The following is an 18,440-nucleotide window of genomic DNA, read 5'->3' as shown; positions in this document are numbered from 1 at the left end:
ATATTTGGAATTACCCTCACCACGTTGTCAGTTCCCATAACCCAGCCTGAAGGCGCGGAATATATAAGCTGTGAAGGTTTAAAGGATGAAATGAAGGAACACATCAACAAATCACATTTGACATGTTTTGTTCTTCCTCCAGAGGGAAGTGGAAAGGGCCTTTAAAGAGATATGAAATGGATACAAATACAGATGTTCCTTTTTTCTCTGAGGAATTAAGGCTCTGAAGATCCCTCTTTCAAGTCAAATGCAATCTATTTCCACTTTGATATCATTTACTCCAGTTGAGGAAATGCAGAATGTCTGATTGTATTACCCTAACCCTATCTGAATATGAAATGATGTTATAGAGAATGGTCATACTGCAATACATATTGGTGTTGTTCTCTATAGTTGGCTCATATGCAGCCAGGAGTAGACCGGCACTATGGGAGTCTTTCACTGTGACAGACAAACATGATCGGCAACAGATTGTTCATCTCCCCTTATTGTAAATAATGCACCCGTTAGATGTTGTGATACATATTACCAAGTGTTATTTGCTTGCTGGAATACGACCTCTTGCATGGCGATAAATCTAATGTGTTTGTCTCTTCCTGTTGCCAGGTTTTGTAATACTTCTGTCAAATGAAATCCCTCTGATAGTAAATATTGGCTCATAGTAAATATACATGTGTAAATGCAGAGGTACAAATAGACAATGTCAGTACATTAATGATTAGAGCAATGACTATTCATAACTTTCTGTATGTTTTTCTTTTTATATACTTAAAGGTGGGGTAGGTAAGTTTGAGAAACCGGCTCGAGATACACCTTTTGTTATATTCCATGGAATGCTCTTAACATCCAGATAGCAATGAATATCTTAAGTGCTTTGACAAAAACTTCATAAAAAATGTCATCTGTGGAAGCTGTAGTGCTGTAAAAAGCACGACCAATCATTTGAGCCGGCCCGGCTCAAGTAACTGGATGGCCTCCCTGCCTGTCAGCCTTCCATCTGGGCACAAGCTTATCTCGTGCCCTCATTGGTCATGTGCGCGTTCGTGTGTGTTGGAGGAGGGGCTCTGTGAGGAAGAGGCAGATTTTTTACGGCGGTGTATTTTCAAATTCTAGTGCACTCGAGCTGGTTTCTCCAAAATGACCTACCCCACCTTTAAGCTTTTCTTATTAAAGGTTGAATTCACAGCTTCACTATATACCTTTCATACCAATTACATCTTTAAAAATGTTAAAACTTTCACCAGCAGAGTTTACCTTGTAGGACAAATATCATATCAGTAAATTCATAAATGAGTTTTTGCTGACCTCCATTGTGCTGCAGTTTTGTAGAGGTAGGGTGTAACAGTTCACAGAAGTCACGGTTCGGTTCGGACCTCGGTTTGGGGGTCACGGTTCGGTACAACAAGAAAAAGCAAAAAAAAGTCCCAAATGCATAATTCCAGGTTTGTTGTTATTTACTTTTGAACAGGAGTGCAAGTTTCAGTTTCAAAATAAGGAACTCTGACATTTTGAATAATTAACTGTATTAAACAGTTAAAAACAAACCACAAACAGTACCACACACACTCAGATGGCCATAGTATCTATAATGGCTGATGTCAAACAAAAAGGTTTCATCCAGCTGTAAAACTAAAAAGAATGTCTTGGAAATATTACATCATAAATAATAAGAAAGTGTTTCAAGAGGAAAACATATGCCAAAAGCTTCCGTTATTTATTTTTGGTCTCACGGCTCTCATGTCTATTGGCTTCTTAAAAACAGCGGGGATCAGCTGTTGAACTGCTGTTGTCTTTTGCCAGGCTCCGGTGATTGGCAAATCTGGGTGATTCTGATATGATTAGCATGTTTGGCGTGTGTTACCATTAGCATACCGCACCGCTATCGAACAACACCGACACACCGTCCTCGTCTGATGGTCCACCACTCGCACACTTCATCGTTATTGTAGTCCACAGAACCCGAAATGTTCCCACAGCTGATTTAAAAGAAGCAGGTGGGTTCTAGCTCCTGTGTGTTATCTGAAATTGCCATACTAACTTTTCTTTTTCTTGTATTTAGTTCGTTTTGTTGTTGTGTTTCTTCTTGTTCTTCATTTGTTGTTTAAGGGCGGCTGGCAAACAGCTTTTAGGCGCAATACCGCCCCCTGGATTATAAATAGTGTATTGGATGCTGCCCTGAATGAGACTTTTTTCCCACTCGTTAAAAAAAAGGCGTATTCGTCATGTGACTGCATGTGCCGAACCGTGACGTCCGAACCGTGACGGTACGGGACGAATACGGATACCGTTACACCCCTAAGAGGTATACTTAAAGGTGGGGTAGGTAAGTTTCAGAAACCGGCTCGAGATACACTTTTTGTTATATTCCATGGAATGCTCTTAACATCCCGATAGCAATGAATATCTGAAGTGCTTTGACAAAAAATCCATAAAAAAATGTCATCTGTAGAAGCCGTAATACTGTAAAAAGTACAACCAATGTGTATTTTCAAATTCTAGCGATCTCGAGCCGGTTTCTCAAACGTACCTACCCCACCTTTAAGGGTGTGTTGTACGTTGTGACCACAGGTTTTCCACAATTATAAAACCCTGCTTTAACCACAATTTGAACTCTTTGTGTAGCAATAGATGTACCACTAGCCAAGATGTAATCAATGGTAGTGATTACAATGATAGAACAATGATTCCGTTTTTTATAAAGTTTCAAAAAAGGAAGTCCTGTATCAGAGGGCTCTGAAAACCCCATGTTTATGACCATGTTGACTGCTGATCGCAGTAGTTGACAGGATCGTCTTTAAACAGACATACATTATCATAACGTTACTTAAAAGATGAGGAAGTTAGTTTTATTGATACAAGTTGACAATTAAAACTTTTCTCGTCAAAAGAGTGTGATAGGTTAGTAGAAGTTAGCAGACAGCAACACAACCCTTGCTACCTGTATGATTGCATAACGCTATTTTACAGTATGGTGTCAAGACTCCAGCCAAGCATAAACAAAGGTTTCTCAGAGCCACACTGCTGCTTCTGATACCAGGCAGACACTGAGCTGCTCCACTGAGCACCAGCTCCGATTCTCAGATTGCTGCTTGACAAACAATTCAAAAGGCAGTTGGATCACTGGCAAGAAAAGAGGGAATTAAAGGCAAACGGAAATAAAGAAAAAGAAAAACATCAGGGACACACTTCTTAAGCTTTGACTTGTATCTCATACTGTTACAGTCAAATGCTCAGCGGTTCAGCGACCGACCCACAAGGAGAGTAAGAGGATCAATGCTACGCTGCAGTCTGTATGTTTAATACGATGCTCCAGCAAGCAGCAGGTGAACTTAGCATAAAGAATGGAATCACGGGGGAGACAGCTGTAAACAACATAAATATCAATCAATCAATCAATCAATGTTTATTTATATAGCCCAATATCACAAATGTTACATTTGTCTCAGTGGTCTTCACAGTGTGTACAGAATATCAGTATGACAATACGACACCCTCTGTCCTTAGACCCTCCCATCGTACAAGGAAAAACTTCCAAAGAAAACCCAGTTTAAAGGGAAAAATGGGAGAAACCTCAGGGAGAGCAACAGAGGAGGGATCCCTCTCCCAGGACGGACAGACGTGCAATAGATGCCGTGTGTAAATTGAAAAGATAATACATTTGCAACATAGGTAGTCCAAATGTTTGGAAATGCATGTGTGTATAATAGGAAGATGAATCCACGAGGATATCCATTCAGGACCGATGATCCAGGACCACAGCCACGACTCAAGATCCAGCGCTGGCGATCCAGGACACAGGACCGCAGGATCATCCATGACTCCGGATCCCGGCGTATATAGACACCAAAAAGAAAGACATTTGGGGAAGCTGGGTTAATGGGAACATGAGTGTACACGGGTATAGACAGAGAGAAGGAAGAAGTAAGATGTCCCCCGACAAACTAAGCCTATATCAGCAAAACTAGGGGCTGAATCTAATCAGCCCTAACTATAAGCTTTATCAAAAAGGAAGGTCTTAAGCGCACTCTTAAAAACGGATAGGGTGTCTGCCGCCCGAACACAAACTGGAAGCTGATTCCACAAAAGTGGAGCTTGATAGGAAAAGGCTCTGGCTCCCATTGTACTTTTAGAGACTCTAGGAACAACCAACAACCCTGCATTCTTGGAACGCAATGCCCTAGTAGGACAGTAGGGTATAATGAGTTCTTTAAGGTAAGATGGCGCCTGCCCATTAATATTAAATAGTGATTTACTATGGTAATTAGTGAGTTTGAGATGTGCTTGTAGGTGAATTGTGTTGTCTTCAAAAAGAGCCATGATAGCTGTTTCCTTTCTGTACGCTAAGTTCACAAACTACTAGTTTTTGAGTCTTATTTACCGTAAGTGCTTTTAAAGAGCGAGGATTTAGTTTATTTTCTTACTGTTTACTTACTAATTAAGTAAGGGCGAGTGATGGGCTGTACTCATTCAGAGAAACAGCCAACAAAACTTGCCAGCCCACTTCAGCTAACATGTTCAGGCAGTTATTTTGCCTCCAGCCATGCTATGCCCACTAAAATACTTCATCATGTTCACTAACAGCAAAGGGGTATTTAGTCTCCGAAACAAGATTCCAAGACTTTCTAATAGCAGACTTAGAAGTCAGATTAATAAGGTAGCTGCTTACATTTCTTGTTTCTGTCACTTACAAGTACCAGGTTTGGCTTATCTGTTTAAATGTAGACCGATTGTAGATTGCTGTCATAGGATCTTGGGTCAGGTATTTATATGTTAATTATTAAAGGGGCCCTATTGTGCTTTTTGTGGTTTCCCTTTTCTGTAGTTTATTATATGGGTTTTTGTGCATTTTAAATGATCTGCAAAGCTTGCTTGAAACACCTTGATTGGACTTCAGTAACATAGTGACATCAGAAATAAATGATTAAACCTGAAAATTAGCAAAAAAAGGGCCCCTTTTTAAGGGTTAAAACGTGATTCAATAGCTCCTGAAGTAGTGTTACCCATCACGTTCAGCTTGAATATGATTATTACAACCCCAGAGGCCTCCTTTATGGGCAAATATCACACTACATCACTCTGGTAAGTGCATACGGTTATCAATGTGGATTGTACAAAACAACACAAGAGTATTTTATGTTCCGTATGAATCATTACATCCAATCCAAACTACAGAGCGAGAACAAGCACCACTTTATAGCTGTGATCCACATTGATAAAGGCAGATGTGTGATGTTATGACTTGATTGCCTCGTGCAATGTAGGAGTTGTCGGGCATTTGTGGATAAAAATGGATGTTGCTTTTCATGTGCATCTCTGATTTGCTGTAAATGCAGCTGATGTTTATTTCTTTGGAAACGAGTTATTGGCATATTCTCAAATCTGATCTTTTCCAATCCCCCGTCCGCAGCTTCGCTCAACAGCTCAGCGATCAATCACTGGCAGCTCTCCTCCTTCCTCTCGTCTCCATCCCCTATCGTGTGTGAGTCAGCCTAGATTTTCAAGAATTAGAAATTCATATTATCTGTTCTGTCGGCACAAGAAATGTCTTTGAATTTGCTGCTTATTTAAAAAAACACCTTGAGAAAGTGGTGAACTGAATATGAAAAAGATCTACATGTGTTTCCTTTTAATTTGCATTCAGATACTTTATTATTTCATATGCAAGGCATGTCAAATGGTAAAAGTGATGAAAAATGATGCAAGGATTGAGATAATTTTCTTGATTCCACGCACCATTGGGGGATTTCTTTCAGCGTGCTGGTGAGAAGCTAGGCTTAAATCCAGTAGGAAAGTCCTCTGTCTAATACCCCGTCCCCTTTGGTCCGAAAGTGCTGAATAGGAGTGAAAATCATCTCTAAGACTGCCGCTCCCTCACCCACTTCCTACTTTTATGCCTTGAAAACGGTCAGCATTTTACTTCAAGTGTGTCAAATTTGAACGAGGACATTATTCCTCTTCCTGAGCCCTACTTTCTTTTTCCGAAGGGCGACCGCAGCAGCTTAAATGCCTCGTTAGACATCGGGGGAATTTCTCAAAGGATAACAATCATATCCGCTGGTTGGGATTGGTGGACAGCTCAGACGAGATTTATAACGGCACGCACTTGTTCGAGCGCTGGTAATGAAGTCACTGATGATGTCCCTGAAAAAAGAAAGGGTGCCCCGTGATCAAGGAAACAGGGGAACAAAACAGTGAAGCAATGCCGTACCACTATTCTTCTTGATACCAGCAGCACAGACACATGAAGCGAGACCAAACTGCTACTGTAACGGCCATTCAAAAACACTTAAAAATCATTAATCATGAGTCACTTACGATGAAGAAAAATATGACATAAATGACCTATGGGCAGAATAATGCAGCAGATATGTGTTTTTACGAACGGTATATCATCTAAAAAAATGAAAGGTCAATATAATTTACTTCTGTTTGGCCTGTTATTAATAACCTCTCACAGTTTAGAGGCATACTGTCATTCCTTATTGAACGTTGGCCTTTAATAATAGCTCCTTGTTTATGGCCACAAGTCTATGTCGTCAAATGGCCAAATAATTCAAAAAAATGTCTGCATCAATAACTTATATTACCACTTTTTATCAATAAGGTAACTACGTTGGTATCATAACTTATTTGTGTAATAAACTGACATTTAAGCCTTTTTTCAGCAACATTGAACAGGGCGTTAATGGGATACCACTTGCCAACTGACAACACAACCAAACCAAGGACCAAAAAGATTGAAGTTTCAATGTAGGCTTGGAAGGGAAGACTTTTTTTTTTTTAAAAGAGGAATCCTGAGTGAAGATCTGCCAGTACGCCTTTGGAGGGCATTGCAAGGACATAGAGGCGGGCGCCAGCGGTGAGGGCGATCCTCAAACAAACGCCTTCACCGGTGAGGGGATTAAGCCTTGGGCTTTGAAAGTTAGAGTGGGATTGAACTGTTGAAATACAGCAGAAGCACTTTTTTCTTCTTCTGCATTTTCCAGATGCCTCAGATTGGATCGGGTGTATGTCGGAGAAAAAAGATCCACTCTCTTTTCATTGAAGTCGTTGGCAGGCGCCGGCATTTCCTGCGTCTATTGAGGTGCAAATATTGGTATCAAGCTCAAGAATCTCCTTGACCGTGTCACAGTATTGTATGGAAGACTTCAATTGATCACTCCAGCCTTGCTCTGAAAGCACAAGTATCCCGTAACTAAACCCTGAGAAATGGGAAGTTATAACACTCTGTGGACAACACTCCATACATTTAGCTCTGTCCACACAAATCGTGGGGATATTGGATCACCTTGTTTTCAAGATATACCGCTCCACACGAAGGTTAAAACAAGCTGTGCTTCGGCACTATCTCTTATTTCTCTCTTTCTCGTTCACGCTGAAGGGACCTGCTACTGTGCAATGTTGGGGAAATTGAATGAACCCTCCCTTGGAGACTAATAATATCATGGATCCTGAGTGCTTGCTCTCTGTGATGAGGCCTAACAGAAGGCTTGACGGGAGAAAATGATGTGTTGTTCTCTGCTGGGATAACAGTCCAGGTCCCCCTCAGACGATTGCAGCTGAGATATGAAGTGTACATAAACCACAGGTTTTTCAGATCCTCCGGGGTCCGCAGGGAAAGAGAAAACTCGTAGAGCAAGGGAAATGAGTGACACCGAGGAGCGAATGGGGCCGCTGAGAGACCCTCAAGTACCATATGTGCGCTCTGTCACTCTCTTTACACTCACTTCAAAGCATCTAGAAATTCAAGACACACTTCAATTGAAGTATATCAAATTACTCCACAAGTTGAATCCCTAACGTTCTATGAATATTTCATCACTGAGCAAATGCTCCTCTTGCAGGAAAGACCGGGGCTGGGCAACACTGATGGAAGTAATGGTCAAAACCACTTACTTACGACTGATATTTCAGAAATGTACATACTACTTAGAGCCTTTTCAAAGCGTGATTCATGACAGTTGTTGCATATGTTACTTCAATATACTTCAAATAAGTGATTACGAGTGATGCCAACATAGTATGTTTAATTATAACTCCCGAGCCACCAAACAAACAAGACTGTGCTGTCCTACTAAGACTATGTCAGAGACCACAATAAAACATAACCAGCAAAACTGTCTTTAATCTCCTTAATCCCCAAGCAAAGATAAAAAGAGAGGTTTGGAAAGGGATTCAGTCAGCATTTAAATTACAATGTAATGTTTTCAAATATTCAAAGATGGCCGTGTTTGCATCTAACCAGCTTAGTTACTATTTTAACATCACTACAAAGTGCATTTGTCATTTGATAGAGGAGACGGATTATAAAATGCTTCTGTGTGTTGTTCTAGAGAGGATGGACGAATAACTTATTCTATTGTTCAATTGATATTATTCGAGTATTTTTTGTTTTATCTTTCTGAATTATAAAAGCGGTTTCAAAAGTGAAAATGATCCTTTTGAATAAAACATGTAATTATCATAAACGTTGGTTCGACTGGGAGCTTATTTTATGCAATATCTCAAAATCCAGTGAAAAATCCCAACTCTTTGGTCAGGGGAAACCTCGCAATGCTAACTACCGTGTTGGCCTTAACGATATGTCATCACTTCACCTCTCTAGTATCTACATCTCGATGCCGCTTCCGGGTGAAAACTGTTGGCTGTCCAAAAATAGATAAATAGTGAACCCCATTAAACTTTTAGCGACCCAAATATCTAGATGTCATTTTAAGGACTTGGCACCCCAAGCCAAGGATACAACCAGCATCTCTCAGCCAGACAGTTGGTAATACAAAAAAGTCCAAAAGAATGTCTGTTTTGTTCTGTGTCTGCTAAATGTATCGCTACAAACTTGATCAATTATACAAATAGGTGTGTTGCTGTGAGTATGGAATAGTTCTGCTCCCCAGGTAGTCAAAAGTCACCTACAGCAGCTTCAATGTATTTTTAATGAAGCCCTATTTCTTTTTTTCAAATCACCACCGGAAAACCTTGTTGTAAATAATTGAAACCACTGTAGGTGTTAAAATGACACAGCAAGTGTGTGTGGCCTATCTTTGGCCTCGGATGTCTTTATTTGGCCATCTTGATGGATAGTTTAAAGCCTTTTCCTGAAGGCCCCCATCCCCCATGTTTTTTAAAGTTTGAAATCCAAAGCAAAGATGAATCACATCTCCACAAGTCCTGTTTGTTTAGTCAGGTGTAGCAATAGGTTCATGCATGATGGGAAATCAATTAGCTATTGCATCACTGCAGTCATTTTCACATTTATCAGGAAAACACAAATGTACTGTGAGCAAAACATAGCTTTCCAATGTTTCTTTTGATTCCCATTAAATCTCCAACCTTCTCTGACCTATTTTCTTGCTCTTGATAATCAAAGTGGATCTCCATTGGTGCCAATTAAACATCACATCTCTTCAAAAAGACGTGTTTAAATCAGTTTGAGGTTTGGTACTTGAATTATTTCGCTAAGGCAAGAATGTGTTAGTTCTGTGTTTGTTGATGGTGTCCGTCTACAATATCATATTCGACACTAAATAAAGTAAAGATGCCAGATCTGCTGGCATTTGCCCGACATGAAAACATACCTTTCTAATCTTTCTCTGCCTTTAATGTTCGATTATGGAGCATTTTAGGATGAGAAAGGGCAAGCAAATCAAAGTTTGAGCTCTGGCTTTATCGGCGTACACAAATCTCCCAACTTGTAAATTGGGCCACTTGGGAAAACCCTTGGCAATACATCAGAAGAGTGATTCGAAGCCAAAGCATTCCATCGATTTGACCTGTGTGGGCCCTGCAAGCATGAGCCATTAGTATATACTCAGAAGCTGTTTTCAGATTTGTTTGTGCAAACGAGGTCCCACGATGATTGCCTGGTAAACAGATCCAAGGTCTTATTTTTACAGCTATCAATCTACAAGATAGCAGGGACACCATAACCTTTCCTTGGGCATTCATACTTTTCCTCCATCGAGCTGTAATAGCCCTCATTTTCCTGCAGTTATATTCTGAGTAAAATGTTCCAAGCATTCACAGTCCTCTGTTCTGCAATTAAATGCTGAACAGACTTGTTTGGGAGTGTTTCAAAAGGCTTTTTGTTATAAGAGCTGCTTTACCAAACCATTTTCTGAGAGGAGAGCGGCATATTTATTTTACAAAAGACCGGTGATGAGTGCAAAGCAGGCATCTTCTTCTTCAGGGATTCATGTTATGTTTGTTGTGCTGATACACACGGTAGAATGTGGGCTTTCATGTCTTACTGGGGATGAAACTAGACATAAGTATTCATAGAAATGGTACAATATGCAAGGATTACTTTGCATATATCCTCTTGACAAATAAATAATACAGACGTTGTTTACAGTGTGCCACAATGTAGAAGAGTCAAGTAGAGTGGAGTTGGTTCAAAAGAGCTTTTTTGGCAATTGAAATGGTACTTTCTGTGGATTTATTATTGTGCTCTGCATGTAGTTAAAACAAATCCAATATTTAAAGATGACAGGGCCCTATTATGAAAATGCTTATTTGGGTTTTCCTTTCACTTTGCTAACTTCCTCAACAATTTGACTGCACTGGCGCTTCTATTGGATAGCACTTCAATCAGCTAACCAATCAGAGCAGACTGTGCTCTGGTTTCAGACAGAGGGTGAAAAGAGGTGCTGCAGCACATGCGGTATGAGAAAGAGCTTTTTGAACATGAAAGCATGGAAACATGTCACAGGAGAGATACACATATGAAACCTGACAATGAGCACAATATGGTCAATTTAAGTTGCATGTTTCCATGTGTGGAAGCTCTATTGGCCCCGATATATAAGGCACGTGCAACAGAAGGGGTAATCATTTCTACTTGTTGCCAATAGTTGTCAAGATCATGTTTGTGCCAAAGGCTCCCATACAAAAAAAACTCATGGATTCACATCATCTGCTTTGGTCTGATTTAGAAGAGACTTGTGTTGTTAATAGGGTTACAATTGTGTGTGTGTGTGTGTGTGTGTGTGTGTGTGTGTGTGTGTGTGTGTGTGTGTGTGTGTGTGTGTGTGTGTGTGTGTGTGTGTGTGTGTGTGTGTGTGTGTGTGTGTGTGTGTGTGTGTGTGTGTGTGTGTGTGTGTGTGTGTGTGTGTGTGTGTGTGTGTCCACACTCTGCAGCCATGCAACAACAAACCTGTTTGAATACAAGTCGTTGGATTACATTTTAATATCTCATTTGTTCTCATTACTTAGACGGCGCTTCTTTGATATACAAACGGCCCTCTCCCAGACGTTGCTTCAGATGTTTGTCTTTGCCATTTATTCGCCAATTTTCCAGAGCAGTTGGCACCCATCAACAATGTGCCTTGGCACCTAAAATTCATTTGCAACTATTTCACAGACGGGTAGAAAAAAACAAAACACGCGTCTGCTGTTTTTAGCTTCATTCTGTTTCAGACGGAGCATCTGGAGCCTCTTCTTGAGGAGAATCAAAAACAAATAGACTGGAGCTCCAGAGTGTCAGCAGGTCTCTGACGGGCACATTTCCTTCTCTCTTATTTTCTCTCTGTCACTCTCTGCCCACCATACTGTGTTGTTTATGAGGATTAGACAAAAGCACTATGTTTTTAATCAGTATTTACCTGCTTTCAGAATACTTTATCCATCCGGGGAAATTAGGTTTTCAGGCATTTGCTCCTTTTGAGAATATAAAAATGAAAAGAAAACAGTTAGATAAACGAGAATAGAAAATATTTATATTTGTGCATTTTCTAATATAATATGACATATATTACACACAATTGTAATATAGGACATTAGGTTGTGTAGCATTTGTTCCATTTAAGGATGAAATAAATAAAAGATACATTAATAAAAAATAACAAACTAAAATAGGAATGTTCAATAAAAAGATCTAATTAAATAAAAGAGAACAATATTTAACATTTATATTAGAATAATTCACATGTTCTATTACCAGCCTTGCCACATGGCAGAAATGAATTTATAGAAAAGTATCTAATAGTTGAAATAAAAAAAAGAATCTCTTACCTGCTTTTAACATTTCCCTTTGGGGCATATTCCCTTTTGATCCGCCACTTATTAGCAATGCTAATGTAACCCTAGTGATGTGAAAGGGATTCGCTTTTAAGAATGTACCTGTGCTCACATCCTCCCACCTAGATCCACCAAATGTCCTCAAAAAGAGCAGTAGTGCATAAATGTTCCCCCGTGGGAGTGGTTGCTAACACAGACTCTGAGACCCGCTCGTCTTGATCTTTGAGTGCGATAATCAGGGAAGGGATTGCTGTGAAACGAGCAGACTTCAGAGAAGAGTTTTTTTAAAGTAGACAACCTCGGTTTCACAAAAAGTTCTTGTTGGCATTGAAAATCTTTGCAGAGATGAATAAACCCAAGTTCCTGGAAGACAAAGCGAGGAGCTGATTGCCAGGCCACACCGTGTCACCTTGCACTAATGCTCACATTTCAAAATCGACTTCGACTTCCCGTTTTACTCCCCGGCGAGATAACAAGAAAGCAGTTTTCTCCCTCTAATTCTCAGCATTACGATTGCTTGTTTTTTTCATTCCGACTCCCTGCTTATCACTTAAAACCAATCACTGGGTGGCCTGATAAAAGGATATAATTAGAAAGTGGAAAAATAACACTCCTGCTCAGAGTGTAAAATGACTGCTGAGGGGACCTTTTGGGACGTCGCTTGTTTTTGTCTCGGTAACAAAGCGGGCCAAGAAAACATACCTTGGAGAGATACTGGTTCTGGGTGGAGCAAGATGTGCTAGTTTTGTGGCATATGTAATGAAAAATGTGTCTAGTTTTAATATCAAATGCACTCAATGTATAGTTTGGCGTGGCATATTTTGTGATAGAGGTAGTTTCGACGAAGGGGCAATAGATACACTTTGAAGGTACTTCTTGATTCTTCAACTGTACTACATTTCAGAGGGAAATAATACACTTTCTCTACATTTAATTGAAAGCAACATTTACTTGTTTATTATTAGGATAGGTCAAACATATGCATATGATGAGTTGATAATATGTGGAGTTATATATTTAACCGGCCATTCACAACCTTTTGTTGTCTTGTGACCCCTGATGAATAGGAGTTTAGTGCCATTTGTTACATTTGAGGCCCAAGAGCCAATTTTTTTTTTATCGTAAAAATAAAGATTGTGTAGCTTTTTTTTCTTCTTTTCATCCCAATTAATCATCATATTTACTAAAATAGTATAAAACTAGTTCCACAACAAGCTACATCAGGAAAAGGCTATCTATTCACTATTGCATCCATATTAACAAATTGCATAATACAGTTATATAAATGTCATGTGCTGTTTTTTTTGCAAAACAACTACTTTTTTTGTTTTAAAGCTTTACATTTTTCTGACCTATCTTTTTTAATTCAGGACAATTTTTACATCGTTTTTCTACTTTTACTTATGAAAAGATATTGAAGTACTTTTCCACCAATGTAGATATTCTTGGGTGCCAATATAAATTCAGGAAAGAGATTATGCTGAAAATCCCATGTGTCCCTGTGACCTTCTGACCATATCTCCGAACTCCTCAACCTTATGAATAAGTCACATCCATAGATTGGAGTATGGAAATAGGTGAGCGGAGGGTGGCGGTGGCAGGCAGCCAAGTGCAATAGGCTGTACAGTGCTTAAGCGTGATGGATTGGTGGCACTAGCCTGGCATAATAGCTCTGTAGTGGACCAGACCCCTGCTCAAAGAACACGCTTATACATCATGATAATGCAGACACCCAGCTAATACTCAGCCCCCACATGCTACAAAGGTACCGCTTCCTACTTCCACAGCCTTGATGGATTAAGACAAACAGGTTATTTATGGAGCGAGCCAATGCTTCAGGAGCTTGTTTGTGCCTTGCCCACACATCTGTTTGCTGAAGGGGAAAGAGGCTGGACAGCAAGGACTTCTGAATCCAACATTACTCTGCGAGCGGCTGGCATGAAACAAATCCAAATCAAAGCAGGTTGATAGGGAACAATAGCTTTCTGTCCTTTTTTTAAACTTGAAAAGATTTCTTGTTTTTGTAGAGAGTGTGTGGGCTAGATGAGAGCAGTTACAAAGTGATCTTGTTTCGGCTTGAAAAGCCAAAGGGAAAAATAGCTATCCTATTTTTACTTTCTTTATTGCCAAATTACCATACTATATTAATAGTTGTGTACTGTACGCTGTTGTCACTGTTCTGCCCCTTTGTTGAAGACTATGTTTGTGCCTTTTGTCCCTTCTGACTTACTGTAGTTTTGCTCGTAGCTCGAAAATCCTTAAAAATCTAGCCGTTTCTGCTGTTAACTTTACTTTCAGGCCACGAAAAACATTTTCAGTATCATTAAGATGCTAAGTTCCTATATAACCTACAACAATCATAAACAAGGGAAAGTGCTAGCTGACCTAGTTGCTAGCTAACTTAATCACAAGCTAACCTACAGTAGTTGCATATTCGCTAGCTCAAGTTTAATGCCGAGTAGTTTTTTTTAAATGTTGTATTGAATTGTTAGATTATATGTTTTTGTTGTTTTCTAATATGTTTATTTTTAAAAAATACTTTAAATTAAAGTTGTTTGTATTGTAGTTTAACAATAAACAGCAAACAGTAAACAGCTTGAACCGGGAGATTTGCTAAGTATTTATCGGCTGAACCCTCGAGAATATAATAACGCTCTGCCTGTTTTGGGGTCACATTGCACTTCTTGTTATTTATAATGCACAAAGAGCTTTAAAAAGATAAACCGTACTTAATCCAGCAATTTAAATGTTGAATAGAGTCTCGAACTGAGAATAGATAAGTAGTTATCCATGCAATATTTGGGAGGTGATTTCTCCTAACTAATAATTCATGGGGTCCCAGATTGACTGACATGGGTGGAGTTATTGTTTAATTAAATATACCGTCTGACCTCTGTTGCTGCAGCATCACTTGTTTCAAAATAGATCCATGAAGTCATACTGTTAAGGTCAAAATGTTCCTTAGGAGTCTTTGAACCAGTCGTTGTTATTTACATAATTTAAATCATCCAATTTTGGTAATGATAGCCTTGGAAGCCTCATATTTTCCAAATTGAAAGGGAAATACTTTGTCTTGTAGTTCATTAACTTCCAGGTTAGACAAATTGTGTTTCATTGTTTCCAGCACATTATTTCCGCACTTACTGCCTATACAGACGTTCATGGTCTCCAGATGATAGTATGCACACTTCCCTCAACTGGTGCCATCTCAAGGTAGGCCTTTTTTAAATGTTCTAAGTGAAATGCCTCAAAAACTTTTTAATGGATTGCCTAAGACTAATAATGATTTTTGTAATGGACTTTTCCTCTTCCACTACCGGCAAGTCAAAATGTTATATACTTATTACCAATACATCGAAATATCTCAAAAATCTCCTGTATGGATTGGCACACATTTAGTTGGAGACACTCATGGTCCCCAGAAGAGGCACCATAATGACTTTAATGGCCCCCCACTTTTCTAACACGAGGTTGACATTTCTGGTTCTATGTGAAATGCCACGGCCACCATTGCATGGACCATTGACATTTATGATCCCCTTGGAAAGGTTATTACAATTCCAGTGATCTCTTTGCTTTACCTCTAAATTAGAAATGAACCAGTTACTTTGGTAACGGTGCTTTATGATTCCTGCTACTTAGCAAGCTAACCCGGAACACTAAAATAACAATTGCCCTGGTGGCATTAGCATTTAGCTCAAAGCTGTGCCTGCTAGCATGGCTGTAATCTCTAGTGTTGAAACTACCAAATGAATCTTATTTGTGGCACTACATTTGATTTTCTTTTAGCGGGGAGGAAAAAAGTCGCATGATGCCAATTTAGTGTTGCTGAATGTTTTATAACACGTTCGATGCTCATGTTTTACACTCATGCATTATTTACATGTAACTCTTCATGTAACAACCTGAATACTTGTGTCTCTCTGAAGGAACAAGCTGTTTACACAAACAGAGATGCACTTTATAAAGCACAGGTTCATCTCCAGAGATTACCCTTTGGCTAATTTGTTAAACTAATGAGAGTTTACTAATTTGGCAGCAGAGCCTGATTAATAAAATGGATGGGTCACGCTTCACATTCCTCATCGTGAGAGCTGTGTAACTTGTATGAGCTTACGATGATGCATTCACTGGGTGTAATCTTGGATCATAAATATGAGATCATTTGTCATATTTGGAGCACAGATTGGAACTGCCTCAATAAGCATCCTCAACACCTTACCATGATATTCCCATTATTGATTGTTTTTGTCAAATTATCCAAGGCTCAAAATCGCATACGACCATGACACGGAAATGTGGCGCTTACAGGGAGGAAGACTCGACCTCGAGTATTTTCAGAGGTGCATTCCTTTTGCTCCACATTTGATTAAAAGTGAAACCGCATTACTAATTTTCAGCACACACATTTCAATGGCATTACGTTTGAAGTGAGGAGGAAAATCTCCAGTTCACTTTAAATCTCTTCGCTTGGTAAACCTTTTGTTTTCTAATAATTTCCACACCAGAGAAGGTGGGCTGAACACTCTAATCTCATAAGCGGCTTAATTCAGATACTGTGACTTCATTGCATTCTCTGCTGTTTGTAAACTGCTCTGCTGAAAACTGCAAGTTGCTGAGGTTGACTGGAAGACAGGGTTGTATAAAAACGGAGAGCAAGCCTTTTGTTTTTCTACACAAAGCTATGTGTGCGGGAACACCGTACTCTAGAGACTGGAGATGTATTAAAAGTTTGACCAGAGCTCGTAATAAAAAAAACCTTTGGCTCCCACTGTGCAATTAAGCGGTAGCTGAAACTATTGATTTGATGTTTTGTTTTGTCCATCCACCCACCCGTTACATCACTCACAAGGGAATCATCACCAAGCACAGACACAAACACCCAGAGTGAGAAGTGATGGTTGTGACCTGCAAATAATATCTTCATCTGTTTTTATTTGAAAAACACAATATGTTGTCCTCATCATTTGCATCAACAAGATAGTTTGGATATTAGAGGCAGCTATATTACAATGCAGTTTAAAAGTACCACAAAGTATCTCTCGCACCAACCATCAAATTGAATCAACGCATTCATATAATAATGTGATAAGAACTTTGACAATTCAACCTTCACAATGTTGGGGTGTAATGTAGTGCGTGGTGTACCCAAGAAACGCGGGTGGATATTTAAAAGTATGCTAGATAATAACTTTTCATTCCTGGATTTTATTTGATGAAGTTCTTGTTTAAAATATTTGAAAATGTCTTAGTCCATACACATTGCAGTCACCTCTTAATATTGTATGAAACTCTGACATGATTTATTCAAACATGAGTCATTGTATTGATTACTATTTTTATTCTTTGACTTGATGGACTTGTCTCGACTGTAGTGTTTTCCCATTTGCCCTTTGTAAATCTATTATCATAATGACTAATACATGGTGTTATTATGGTCTCACCAACAATTGACAGCAGTGGTAGTGGGATTTCAATAAGCAACATTTAATGAATTCTACAGTTGCTAAGTGTTCTTTGTTACTTGTTATACTTAGTCATGTTACATTATATTAAATACCAGTGAAGTAAATGATAATACAACAATAGATTAAGGCTTGTTGCTCATTGCAGGAGTTATTCTAAAGGCATGAGACGTTTCAGTTAGACTAATAAAAAAGATGCAGGTCTTTGAGGCAACTCGTGGTTGTTTAGTTTGAATTCAAAAGAAGTGTCTGCAATACTTGTGCTTATAAGAGAGATAATATCAATTTACACCTGCTGAGATGTGAATGATGTGTTTCTCAAAGCCCACCGGCACAACACCCAAGGCTTTTTATCCACCAAGAATTATATCAGCTAAAGAGACTGCTGTAAAACAAACTGCGCCCTCCAATATAAAATATTGAAAGGGGGTACGAGTGTCTGCAAACGCAACCAAACAATCATGAGGCAGTCGGAGCAGCTGTGCCTGATGAGGGCAGATGTCTGCGTAGGCTTGTAAACGGCTTCTTTACTGTTTACAGCGTGAGCCTGCTGCCTCCTCTCCTGCCTCAGTCGTGCATCATGATTAACTCCAAATGCGAGTCCTGCCAGGATCACTGTGACAACCCCGGCAAAGACCTTCTCAAAGAGCAAATTGACAGCAATCCACCAATCACTGCACTTTAATTTGTCGCAATGGCAAAGGTCACCGCTGAGACGAATATAGCTCACGCTACTGAGGCCAGGCCTCCCACACACGTCGGTCCCACGAGCTAGCGAGGCTACTAAAACATGATATAAGGAGATTCCAAGATGCATAATTGAACCCAGCTTGAAAGCTTGCAATCTGTTTCATTAATCAACTCCCAAGTCATGAAGCAGGAGGAGGAGAGGGTTTTGCTGGCAAACATAATGGGATGGCATTGGCCGGTCCGCAGACTATATGCAAAGCTAGATGGAAT

Source organism: Pseudochaenichthys georgianus, chromosome 18, assembly GCF_902827115.2.
Source record: "Pseudochaenichthys georgianus chromosome 18, fPseGeo1.2, whole genome shotgun sequence".
Classification (NCBI taxonomy): Eukaryota; Metazoa; Chordata; class Actinopteri; order Perciformes; family Channichthyidae; genus Pseudochaenichthys; species Pseudochaenichthys georgianus.
Note: the sequence above shows the minus strand (reverse complement) of the source record.